We start from the raw sequence: 13313 nt of genomic DNA on the forward strand, positions 1-13313 counted from the left end.
ACAGAGATCTCACCCAGGACTTTAAAATTTACAAGCATGCACACAATAGCCAAATGTGCTTTGTAATATCTTCCCAAGCACTAGACAAAGTGGGTTTTGCATAGATTGGTACTTGCTCTATTCAAGTTGATAATTATTTTGAATGGAATACTCCCCATGAAGCATGTCTGGAACAGCATCAAACCCTATGGGCTGTGGGAGGCACATCCATCAGCTGCACTCTGGGGTGTATTCTGGAAAAGCTCACAGCTGGATAGGAGGGTCCATTTTCCTATATACTTAAATGAGAAAATAGCATGAGCTTTTCTTCAGTCTCTTCTTGCCAACATCTGGCCACGACTTAAAATGAATTTGCACAGTTGCTATGAACTGGGCTTGCTTCCTTTGCCTACGGAAAAATGTGGGAATCTAATCATGCAGTACAAAAAGAAGGTGTTCCAACTAATATGTGCCTTGAAGACCCTAAGGACATGGATTTGGAATGTTTTTGAGGAGATGGATCAAAACTATTTTATTTGATATTCATCTACAGTTTTCTGTTGCCTGACGCCATCATATTTGCATGCAGCCAACAGGTTCTGTATTAGGAAAGGAAAAGCCAGGCTGAGCTGCAGGCAGCAGAGGTGTTGAACTGGCAGCTCTCACCCACCTGTGTCCACTCTCTCCCCATCCTGTCCCAAGAGGAGCATGGTGCTGCTGTGGTGCTGCTTTGAGGGTGGGGGGCTCAGATAAGACATAAAACAGAAGCTGTGGCCATCTGTGGCCATTAAAATTCCATGACACCTTTTGGTACTGAAGCAGTTGGTGCTAAAAGTAGCCCACTGCAATACAAGGCAGACAAGTCTCGTGCAACCTGGTGAGAAGGTGCCTCATGACATTTGACCAGTGTTTTTCTGCCTCCAGCGGAGAATGGGGCAGACCCTTACACTCACTGCCCAGAAGTCAGTAATCCCGGAGCTGGGAGCAGAGCTGCTGCATCCCTGTGACCAGAAACCAAGCTGAAAAGGAAAGAGCTGTGTATGGATTGTACAGCATGCTAATAAGAGAGCTCTATTGTTCCTGTGATTCCTGGATTTACACACACCGTGCTGCTGGATGGGAGCACATAAATGGACAAGTCTATTTGCAGGAGGTAAAACCACCCACCAGTTTGGGTTGGAAGGGACCTTTCAAGGCCATGTAGTCCAAATCCCCTCCAGAATTTTTTACGTTTTTGGGATTCTGAGGATCCTTGCAGCGAGCCAGACAGTGAGATGCAGCCTGACATTCCAAGGTTGTTTTGTGCGACAAGAAGACTCTCAAGCTCCTGCTGTAGGTTGAATCACATTTCTGCAACTGTTAGAAAATTAAACTTGGGTGAAAGAAAAGGCCCTACATAAAATGAACTCTAATCCACCACATAGAGGAGTAGAAAGCTGTGGTGATGGTGAGGACCTTTACTGACTGACAGTTTACAGATCCCATCCTCGGCACTTGCTCTCATCCCCGAGTCTCCCCGCTGTGCAGTGACCCAGGGCATGAACCAATCCAGCTGAAAAATAAACATTTTTTTTCCTAGAGTTGTTTTTTATCTGGATGAGTTCTCTGGTCTCTTTCACCATGTGCTACACAGATAGCATGCTGGCATAGCTGGTGGTGCAGGGTATGGGCAAAGAAGCAACAGGGAGTGGAAGGGGAGCAGATTGCTTAAAATGATATAAGTAGCCCTGATTCCAAAAACACAACCACGGCCTGCCCAGAGTGCTCTCCTGTGTGCTAGGCCTGACCTACAGTTTGCACAGAAGGAGCAAGGGGAATAACTGCCTCTCTCAAAAATCCTTCAGTAATTCTCGAGTAATCAGTGCAAATCTTCCCAAAATGCTGCTACTGGGATTTTGCAGTTGATGCATAAGGATGCTGGAGCCTTAGGAAACTTACTGTGAGGCATCCTAAAACTGAAAAACAACAGCAGCACTTTTTGTCTTGATTCCTTTCTGTCTGTAAGAGTTCTCTTGCAGAATCCTTTCTTCTCTGTCCTTCTCTGTGAGGAAAAAAATCTGGTATTTCCCTTTGCTCCTTCCCTGGCACATCCTGTGTGCCTGGGAGCTTGCTCAACATTCGCCCTCTGTTAGGAAGGTGTTGTGTCTACACCCCAGGGGAAAAGCTGCTTGGTCTGGCATCCTAGCTGGAATCCCCAGGGCACCAGCCCACCTCAGCCCAGGGCTGTGAGCCCTGCCTGGCTGCTGCATTCCAGCTCTCTGCTGCTGCTGCTTCCCAGGCAGCATGTGATCCTCTGCGGTGTGCTCTGCCTTCTACAGGGAATGGGTTAACGCTCTAAAATACTCTTTTTATGGAACCTCTTGGCAACGCAGAAAACTTTCCCATTGCCAGGGTGTTCTTTTTATTCAACAATTTGTTCCCAGAAAGCAGCCCATTTAAACAGGTTTTCTCTATTAAGGGGCTTCAGCTGCATTTGGGGTTTTTTTTGAGCTTATTCAGTGTGCTGTAAACTGTAAAATAGTGTCCCACAATAGACTTGTCTGAGGGAACTGAAGTGTGTACTCCTGTGATTCTGCCTACTGTGGGAGCTCCTTGAAAGCCAGATGTCACATCCAAAGAGTAATCTGTGTTTACAAACACATGGCCACATATACTCAACATTTTCAGCAACCACCAAACTGAAATTCAAATTCTGCAATTTTGCTTCTTCACCCACCTGCAGGGCAGGTAGGTTCTGCCCTGCACACAGCCAAAGCAGGAAAAAAAACTTTCCAGAACTTGGATGGGATCATCTCTTTTATTTAGATGAGGAAAACACGCATTGCTGTCTGCAGAGGGCTGAGTTTAACTTCCCAGCTGGGGCCTCTCATCTGTAAATTCTTGCAGACAGAAAAACACCAACTGCTAGCAAGATAATCCAATTTCCCTTCTTTCCCACTCAGAGGAAGACTGCCTACTCCCCCACTCCATGTGGGTTTCAGTCTGGCAGAACTTCTCCCCACCACTATACCCCGGGCAAGATCCATATCAAAGCTTCAGCCCCCCAGGGATCATTAGAAGGCATTTATTTCTGCATATTCCAGTCGGGGATGCAGGGGCAGGAGTGGAGGAGGCAGATAACTTCATTCACAATGCAAATCGGCTGCCCTTGCTTTCAACCTTTGCTTCAAACCTGGAGATATTAAAAAAAAACATGACCTCTTCTAAAATAATAAATACACTAATTCTGCTGGATGCCATATTGCTGGTGCCTCCAGAAAAGTGCCCTGGTACCATTTGATGGGAAAAGCCAGTGAAATCTGTTAACTCTGCTCTTGCCTCACTCCCCAAATTGCTGGTAAAAGTTCAGTCGAGTGGGCTGAACCCACATTAGAGCACTTGGCTCATTTAAGAAAGATCTTTAGTAGGTAGTTTTTCACAAAAGGACTCAGATGCTTCGAGGACTGAGGGGAAAGTCAACCCAATTCTCTCTGCAAATTTGAAGCTCCAGTCTGTGATTTACTAATAGGGAGCAGTGAGTTGTTAAGCTCATCACAACGCAGCATCCTGCTCCTCTAGTCCAGAGGGAGCCAGCTATTTAATAAATCAGAAACCAGTGCTAAGCTAGAGGGATAAAAGGATCTACATTAATATGAAAATATTAATATCTGGAAGAGCAGATTATAATCTAAATGGGTTAGAATGAGATAGCACCATTGTTTAGAAGAAACAGCTTGCTCCTAATCTCATTAGAGCTGTAATCATACTAGCAATGGAAGATATCTTCAGACCCTTGAAAGCAGTTCGGAGGCCTGGTAAATGTGGTGATCATGCTGGGTGGGTTCAAAAAGCTGCCTAAGGCTGACTTTCAGTGTCAGCTGGATGATCTGCCCAAAGGAAGCAGAATGTTCAGCTGAAGGGGATGATATGGCTTTTCCTTCTGAAAGACGTGCAGCTTTGCAGAAGTTCTGCACCCCTTGCAAAAGTGAGCATTGTCCAGAGACGCTCAGACCGGGGAGGTTTCTCTGCTCAACTTTCCTCCAAAACTTTATCTGGAGCCACAGGGCAGGCAGGTGGAAATCTGTAAGATGAGGCTGTGATCTCTCTCCCTCACTTTACAAACCAAAGGGGACTTGGCATAGCAGTGCCTGCTATGAAAGGGTAGAAAAGGTTGGGGTCAAAGGGGCTGTTTCCCCCCAGGCCATGGCCCCAGAGCAGCCCCTTCAGGGTCCTGTCTCCGCGGTTGCCTCAGGCACTGCTGCATGTGAAGGGTCCAACCATGCTGCCTGTGGACTGCTTCCCTCCAGGCCTCCCTCAAAGATATTCTCAGATTGCCTTCCCACTCAGCCCCCAAGACAGCCTCATTCTGCTTCCAGGAGCCTCAAACATGGTCCCAAGCTTGGGGCTCACAGCTATCTCCAATCATCTTTCATCTCTTTTTGCACAGGATCTGCAATGGATGGTCAGCATCCCTGCTCCCAGGTCTCTTGCAGACCATCTTCTTTCAATGTCAATAAATCTTGCGGTCTGTGTCCAACTGAATGGCTCCGAGAGGGTTTTGTGCACAACAGACATCTAATCAAGCGAGAAGCCTCCAGCATTTACCCATTGAAGCATGGTGTGCTTTATCTTGGGGCTTTTCACCAACTGCAGCATGCAGGTCCTGCAGCTCAGCTCTTAGCTCACCAGCATCAGCATGGTGATCTGTGCAGCAGCATCGTGTTTAGCTCATAAGAATTGTTCCCTGAGTTTATCATGGGGCTAGTTCACCTTGGCAATACAGTCACATGGTGATAAACCCAAGAGTTCTGTTCAGAGACATAATGTTTTTCAACCTTTTTGTTTTAAATCCAGTCAAAGTGTGAAATGGTCCAGATTTAATTAGCACACAAAATTCTGCAAAGAGAATGCAACAACCCTTACTGATGAGAAGAGTGAAGCCAAAGTGAGACTGCATTGCTAAGAGCTGTTATTTTCGTCTGGCAGCTGTGACACTTCCAGCCTTAGTCACGGAAATAAAATTTCCAGCATATCCTTCAGGGAAGTGCCCAGTCAGGCCAGCAGTCTGGCTCATGCTTGCCTCATTACAGACTTCTGTCATGAAACATTGCAAACAGAAACTATGGCCCAGCTGCCCAGCCAAGGCTGGCACATAGAGCTTAATCCACTCAAGATATGAAGGACCTTCCATAACACATGGTTTTGATTTTCACAAATATTGAGACTATTCTTTGCATTAATGATAAAGTGGATTAAACATGCCCCATTTTCCTAGATAATGCCCCTCTGGAGTTTCACTGGGACCAAAGTGGATCTGGCATTTAAACTAAAGAAATCCCTGTTTAGCATGTGGGAGTCTCTGGAGAGGCCTCAGATCTGCATTGCAGCTGTGAAATACAGCATCTCCTCTGTTGCTTATCAGAGATCTATGTTTCTCCTGGGAAAATTTTGCCCAAAGGATTCAGCCCTTGCCAAATTTTCTATTGGAATTTGTTTGTTTATTTTAAATTTCTTTTTAAACATCTGAAACCAACAAACTTAAAATATGCTCTAAATCTATCAACTTGAGTTAATCTCTTAAAATAAAATTATAAAAAAATTAATTCCTCCAGGCTGCCAACTTCTATTTCTAAGACTTAGTCTAAAATAGATTTAAATGGCTGAAATTCTAAACCCAGGAAATATGAGGTTTAATTGGAAAGAATCACAGTTTTTCGTTTCTCCTGTGCTACTACACACCTGCTCTTGACATCTGATTCTCCTGAATTTTAAAATGGTCCACCTCAAACAGGCATGTGTGTGTATAATGCTGTTCTTTTGACCCCTGTGCCCACTTTGCAGCCACAAGGAAATACAGGTACCCAAGGAACAAGTCACTCAGGGACAGCTCTGCCTCATCTCCTCCCCACTCAGTCCTCCCAGAGAGCTTTCCCCTTTTCTGTGCTCTCTTCCTTCTTCGTGTCTGTACTCATTTGTCATGCAAAAAATATCAGGGCAGGAATGGAGCCAGGTATTTTAGGTCCAGTACATCATCTAATGTTTTCCATGGTTTCTACCATGCTGAAAGGCAGAATTCTGCCATGATGCTGTGTGGACCCTGGAGATGACATTTGGCTGTGAATGCAGCTACATCTCCCACAGCTTCAGTGGTGCTCCAAGCAAGTGGGTGGGCTGGGATCTATAAATACTAATCCATACTTCAGTTTATAAGGAGGGATGGTAGAAAACACACAACTACAATCTGTTCAGAGAATTTATTAGTATTAAATCCTCAGGAGGTACCTCTGCTTACTTCACAAACATCTGTTTGTTGGAAATACCATTCTGATAAATAATTTTCTCAGCCTCGGCATTGTAGCAGTACAGATGTTACAGGTGAAGATGATCATATGGTCCTTTTCGGTCTTTGTGCAGGGTTGTTCTCCCCAGTACAAAGGTGTAGGAGCACAGTTCTTTTCCCACAGCTGCACCATACATAGACATCTGCAACGCATGAAGCACTTGGGCATCGGCAATCATAATTAAGCCCCCAAAGTGAAACTTCAAGGAAAGGTACTCCCCAAGGACCCCCAGTCCTCTGGGGGAGACGCATTTTGAACTCTAGTGGTGTTAGATGGAGAACTTTCCAGTGTATCTCAGCATTAGATATGTTTGTCCGGGAAATAGCTTCAACTGCACATTTTGAATGAAGTCTGTTTGCTCTGGAGAGAGCTATAGTCAGCTACCTGTAGGTATTTTCCCCATGTCATCATCTGGAGTCCTGCTGACCGGTGACATACAGAGCCGTCCGATGTAATGTATGGCCAAGAATGGAGAATCCCAAGCTTCTGCCTGTTTCTGGTTGCTATCCAGGGCATATGGTATTCACTGAGGAGGACAGTGTGGAAGAACAACATTCTAATAAAAAGTGAATTCTGATGTTTGTGTATGTATCCAAACTGTTGCAGTGTAGACAATGACTTATATTTTAAAAGCCTTGCTACCCTGTCTCACTACCCTGGAAAAGACTTTGTAATATGAAATAGAGAATAATCCCCCTATCAGCAAATACTCCTCTAAGAGATAAATATGGTAAAAGAGTCATATTTGTATTAGCCAATATTGATATAATCTCAATTCCATAGGTTTGCATGGAATTTCAACTGCATTTGAAGAACTATTCTGAGACTATTCAGAGAACATACATGTGATGGGGTAAATGAGTAGAATATTATTTATCTTTAAAAAGTCAGGCTGTGTACCAGTACATATTGCTAAAAAGTGTATTTCATCGTATGACCAGCTGGTTGAATGTCTTACTATGACACAGCAGCATCTTGGTACTGTACATTTTGAAGACAGTGCTAAATTCAGGTCCTGGCTTCTGCTGGAGGGCTCGGGATGCCATGACTCGCTTCTTGGGGGACTTGCTGAAGAGGAAAGCAAGGTTCAGGGTTGGATCCAGACGGAGAGCCCCCAGAGTCCCTATTTTCCTGCTGCCAGGAGCACTAGGTTTTGGCTTACTTGCTTGACGAGGAATGAATGGGACCGGCTTGGTTTTCTTCCAAACCGGTTTTACTTTGCCTCATTATAAACTTCACCATGCACTGTCCTTTCCCCTGCCTTATCTCTCAGTCTGCTTCAAGGGCAAAGCTGGAATGTAAGAGGGGTGCTTTTGCTGGGAGCTGTTCTGAGCTGAGAGGACAGGCAAAAGTGACCCTTTATCCTGCGTGGTGTTTCAAACAGCTTCCGCCTGCAGGGAGGGGATGTATTGAGAATGTGTGAGAGAAAACACTGAAAAGGGAAAAAAGGCACAAAAAGGGAGGAGAAAAAAAGTACAGCAAGGAAGCTAGAGACAAACTTCAAGTTGTGGATTATTTCTCACCCAGGCTCTAATTAGGAAGCCTCTTATGGGACTGTGAAGCTGTCAGGCTGCCAAATGTCAGCGTGTTTATCGGAGATCAGGCGAGTCTCCTGTCTGCAGCAGTGAGTTTGGTGCCATGATCCTCCTGGGTCCTTGCAGCGTGTGTGACTCACTCGGCACTGGCACCTCCGGGGGCTTCGAGGCGCAGCGGAGGGCTCCTTCTTCTCCTTTAAAAACCCCAAAATAAACCCTTTCCCGGGATTTGGCCTCTTCATGCTGGCTCCGCATGGAGAGGGTTAACGATACAGTGCAGAGCAGCTTCGGCGTATGTGACTCAGATTCCCGGGGAAATCCCCAGCTTATCTGATGGAGCCTGTTAGTCTGCTAATTGAATAAGCTCCTATTAAAAGTGCAATGTTTTTTAATGACTGCTAACAACGGGGACCAGATTCTGATCTGATCTTTTCGCTTGGGATGGTTTTTGCTGCCGGTCGGGCCCAGCCCCTGATTGCAGCCGGGCCACTGCCCCCAGCCCCAGCGGAGGAGCTGCGGCCGGGCACTGAGGCCAGCGCACCGGCTCCAGGGCTGCCTTTTGGGGTGTTTGGGGTGCGGGGGAGCGACCCGCCGGTGGAACAGGCAGGAAGCTCTTATTTGGGATCTCTAGCAAGAGGCGGAATGCTGCGGTGCAGCAAGAGGAAAGCATTTGTTGGGAGGCTACCAAGGATTTCATGTAATAATTGCTGCAAATATTTTTTAGTGATTCGGGCCGTGCTCTAATTAACTTTCCCGGTGTTGAAATCAGGTTGATTGGTTGATTCTGCACGTAAGATGTTGTCTGTGGCTGCCTAGCAAAAATGTGTATGGCTCTGCATAGGCACATTCAAACCCTAATTTTAACTAGAATTATGTGTATAATATCTGTATCTCCTTTTTCTCAACAGGAGTTGACTTTGAGAAGGTATTTGCCTGACAGGAAAATTTGAAAAAATGTGATTAGCATTTAAAGTTAACTTACTTAGGTTCCAGGGTACTTCCGAAGGAGACCATAACACCTCTGATTTCAGCTAGGTTAGGGTGGGGTTAGGCTCTTTTGCATGACCCTGCGACCACATTTGCCTTCCTTTTCTTATTTGGAATTCCCAGTGGATTACGTGACATCAGAACCATGTAAAGTTTTCTAATAAGACTTTGTTTTTTGTTTGTTTCTTCTTGCAAGGCAGAAATGAGATCTGACCGCCTTCACCTCCACACATCTCCACACCTACTCATCTCCTTTGTGTCCTTTTTGCTTTTCTCCCAGGAAAGTTTCTATTAAAATGCAGGAGCTTCTTTTAGGAGGTCCCACACATTCACACTGGCACTGAGCTGCTGCTTTAAAAGTTTCATAGCAACCGTAAGTTGTGTTTTTTCCACACAATAACAATAACGAAGTGTCAAAAATCTCAAGCTGCTGTTATCAGAGGCAGAGTCTAAACTCCATTTCTCAGCCTGTTTTCTATTCCCCACTCCCGAGTTGTCAGATGCTGTGACATGGCTCCATCACATCACGACTAGCAGTCCCAACAAACAGAAAATGATTTCCAACTGGCAAACACGCTGTTTACTTTCCAGAAAAATTGCACTTTCCCATCTGACAGCTGATCAAGGGATCTCCTGCTGCTGTCAGCATGAAGAAGTGTTTAAACACGGGGATGGAAGTTTAAACATTTTCTCATTATCACAGAATAAAAAAAATTAAAAAATAATAAAAAATAAAGGCATTGAGTCTCTCCGACCACCTGCTGTGCCAGTAATGAAGAGATGTCACATGACCAGCCGGCGAGGACTTTTATCTCTGCCCCAATATCATTACTGAAGTGACACCTGTCACATGACCCGCATCTGAGCTTTCATCTGGGCTCCCCAAATGCAGTTCTGGCTTGTGAGGGGGATTTTCCTGGCATTTCCCTCCCCCACACACACTTTAAAGAGCATTGCCCACTTGCACCATTGCAGACAGGGGTTTGCTAGTTTTAAAGCCCTTGGATCTTTCCTTGGACATGTATAATTTGGCCAACAAACTTACTCCAGGCTGAAACAAAACAGAATCCTTGCCTGGGAAAGAAGTTATTTCATTTACTTCCAGATGTTTTTAAAGCAAATATTTAAGTCTGATGTTAACTTCTCTTAACATAAAGGAGGATGTTAAAGGATTTCTCAAAAACCTCAGATTTGTTTTTGGTTTTTTATTAGGTGGTGAGAAGAAACAGTTTGATGACCCCTACGCACAATGATCTCCATTTACATGCACTTTATAAACTCTCACCTGCTTTACCAGACCATCCTGCCCCTGCCAAAAGAAAGTATTCTCTGGGGAAAAAAAAAAAAAAAGAAAAAAAAAAAAAGGAAAGGTCAGTCCTGCACCTCTCTGCTAACATCTGGGAGTTTTTGTGAGGTGTTCAACAGCAAACATTTGGATTTGAGATGGGCCCACATAAATGACAGCAGTACTGAGCAATTACTTGCCAGAACCCATTCAGTTATTATCTCAAAACAACATCAGACATTCAAATGTGACAGGGAATGATCACACCACAGGAACTAGATGTGAGTAGGCTGGAGATACGAGAATATGAACTTTATGGATTTTTCCACCTCCTCCTTTCCTACTTCCCACTCAACCATTAGTACCAGATTAAGTCTGGTACTTTTCTCCCTGCATAATCTGATTCAGCTCACTAAAACAATGAAAAACTAACTCAGCAAAAGAGTTCATAGTCTTCCATCTGTTTAGTCAATTAAATCAGTTCTTCAAGGGCTTACAAAGGTGACAGAGAGAAAAAGAGAAAGACTGTAAAGCTTGAAGCAGGGAGGGAAACGGGGGAAGCAGAACTGCCTTTTTGGGTGGCACTAACTTGGTACATGGATTCAGACATGTTTCTTGTTACCTACTCTTTCTGACTCATTCCAACACTACAGCCATTTTCCCTGAAGGCTGTTGCCCCTGAGATTGTGCAGGCCAGGGGATGGAAAATCTACTGAGATGGTACTCCTGATGTAAATAGTATTCCCATTAGTTGAGGAGTGGTTCAGAGTCAGTTTCTCTCTGATCTGGCATACTTTAGGCATTGGGCCTACAATGTTGAGTTAATGAACAGAAGACTTCTGGGTTGCAGCATATCCAGGGTCATCCTGGCTTTCTGCCCCTCTAGATACAGAATTATAAGGTATCATTTGACTCTTTGGCAATTTAGCATATGGCTAAATTTAGCAATGGCATGGCCATTATGGGGTGGCAGCTATGTAAAACAGCAAAGCCATTCTGTCCCACTGCTCCAGGGCAGAAGAAATTTACAATTGATGCTCTGGATAGACCATGAGGAAAAGTGACTCAGTTCTCATCATTAGATCCCTCACTGCCCATGCATAACAAATCCTTTCATTTAAGGATTCAAGATATGTTCATATCTTGAACATTTAGTTGTTCTCAATTAGGAGCAGACATTCAGCCACAACCACCCCACTGCAGGCCCTGGAGCTCCTGCTTCTTCACTGCTCTTAGTCCAGACATCTCCAAGAATGCAAAAGCAATGCAAAACAACCCCTACCCCAACTTGGGCATCATGTACAGCTGCTCTGTTCAGTATTGCAAAGGGAGGTCAGGTCATTGAGAGTGGCTGATGTTTGGGAGATCCAAGTCCATGCAATCTAGAGGTAGAAAGACTTTTGGGACATAGCTTGCCTTTTCATTAAGGCAGAGAATTTTATGGAACAGAACCTAAGGAAAATCTTGTCCTCTTAACTGAGCAGTGCCTGCAGATAGTCTATGTCCCCCTTAATGTAGCTAATCTATACATTCCTGAAATTATGTCTGTAGCAAGGGCGGCGGGGAACATAAACTGTTGTGCTGCTTCCTGCCCAGATCTGCAGTGTGTGTTTGGTAAACGATGGACTAGAGTGGGGCTGGAGATGCAGCTCTCTTAACTAAAAGCTCACCTTTCAGCTGTTTCTATGGCTGCCACCCATGGCTCTTTGACTGGTTTTGTTCCAGCGCCTCAAAGCTCTGCACAATTCTTGCTCAGAGAAGTTCTCCCAGCCATGCCAGTGACACTACTCAGATTAATAAAAATATTCAAGAAGGTTTGTCTGTCTGCACCTCAGTGATTTATCTTTGTCTTCGTTTTCTTCCCAGATGTACTGTAGGTTACACCAAGGCTACTGGTTTCTATGTCCCAGAGCTAAGAAAAAGTATCCGAGATAACTGAAACCAAGCAGACTAGTACTTGAATGCAGTAAATTACTTGCTTTCCCAATTCTTCCAGGAAAAATTCTATGAGAAATTTCACAGCAACTGCAGTTGGGAAAGAGGTCTCTGATTTCCCCATGTATCCCCAGCAGCACTCACCTCAGATTAGCTTTCCTTCTTATGGTCTGTCAGCAGCCTTGAGATCAAGGAGATTAAAACACTGTGGAAACTCATTAATGAGCCAGGACTCTCTGCAACAGCTGGACCAAAAATGGACTGCATTTGGCTGCATCTTAATTCTCTGCCATCTCCCCTCTGCTCATCAACACCTGCACACATTTGGGATGCTGTATAAGACCCCTGAATTCAGCTCTAAGCAACCAGTCTGCAATGCACATGTCTAATGCTCTGCTGGGGTGGAACCAGTATGCTGGTAATCCTGTTAGTAATGGCAGAAGCTCCCTCTAGGAAATTATCACAAATAGTCTTAAACAATTCCTTTTGTTGACAACTCTATCCAAGAAACCATCTTCCCTGGAGACTTCACTCAACTTTTGACTAATCCCCTCCTTCCCTCAGGAGCTCTTTTGTTGAAGGAGATTGTAGGCATACCCCAGGAATGACAGGTCTCTGTAAGCCTTGGATGAGCCTCTACATTCTTTCAATTGTCAGTCCCCATCTGTCCTGTTTGTACATCGATCTTCTGGTCCAGGGAGCTCTCTATTAAGTGACACATGGCTGAGTATATTCTGCAAGTCCAGTGTCCAGACTGTGCTGTTGCCTCTTCGTTGCCAAGTCAATCCTTCTGACGTTGCTTTCTGAAAAACAAAAGGCAGGACATCTGCACAATTTCATTCCCTTCTATGAAAGGTGACTTTCAAAAAACACATACCCCACTCCTCAAACTGTGTCCTTGTTTAATAATCTCAAAGACTTTTCTTCATTTTGTCAATATAAGGAGTTATTTCAAAGGTCCTTGGTGTAAGGGAGGGTACAATCTGCCCCTATTGCAGAGAAACTCTATCAGGGGAAAAATCCATGGCCTAAGTCCTGAATCAGAAAGAAAGATAAATCCCAATTACAAATATTCTGCAGGGCTAGTGCCTTCAGATATCCTGCTTGTGAAAAGTTGGTTTAAAGCAGGCTTTTCTCTTCCTGTAGATCCAACTACACTTAGCTGGTACAGTATCACATACATGTAGGAGGTGCAGCATTAGATATCTGAATATTCATTTTGAGAGGCAGAATGAGAACAGCAGCAGATTCCAATGACCCATATGTTCCTCC

General features: G+C 44.5%; 1 protein-coding gene across 3 annotated transcripts in view; it reads right to left on the bottom strand.

The window, feature by feature from the left end:
* Positions 1–9864: 9864 nt before the first annotated feature.
* Positions 9865–13313, bottom strand: part of CDK15 (cyclin dependent kinase 15) — a 39925-nt gene continuing 36476 nt past the window's right edge. For all 3 annotated transcript variants that reach the window (XM_038143593.1, XM_038143590.1, XM_038143594.1), the window contains one exon: positions 9865–12844. The gene's annotated coding sequence lies outside the window, so the exon portion shown is untranslated. The remainder of the gene's footprint in view (positions 12845–13313) is intronic.

The sequence above is a fragment of the Motacilla alba genome, chromosome 7 (assembly GCF_015832195.1).
Source record: "Motacilla alba alba isolate MOTALB_02 chromosome 7, Motacilla_alba_V1.0_pri, whole genome shotgun sequence".
Classification (NCBI taxonomy): Eukaryota; Metazoa; Chordata; class Aves; order Passeriformes; family Motacillidae; genus Motacilla; species Motacilla alba.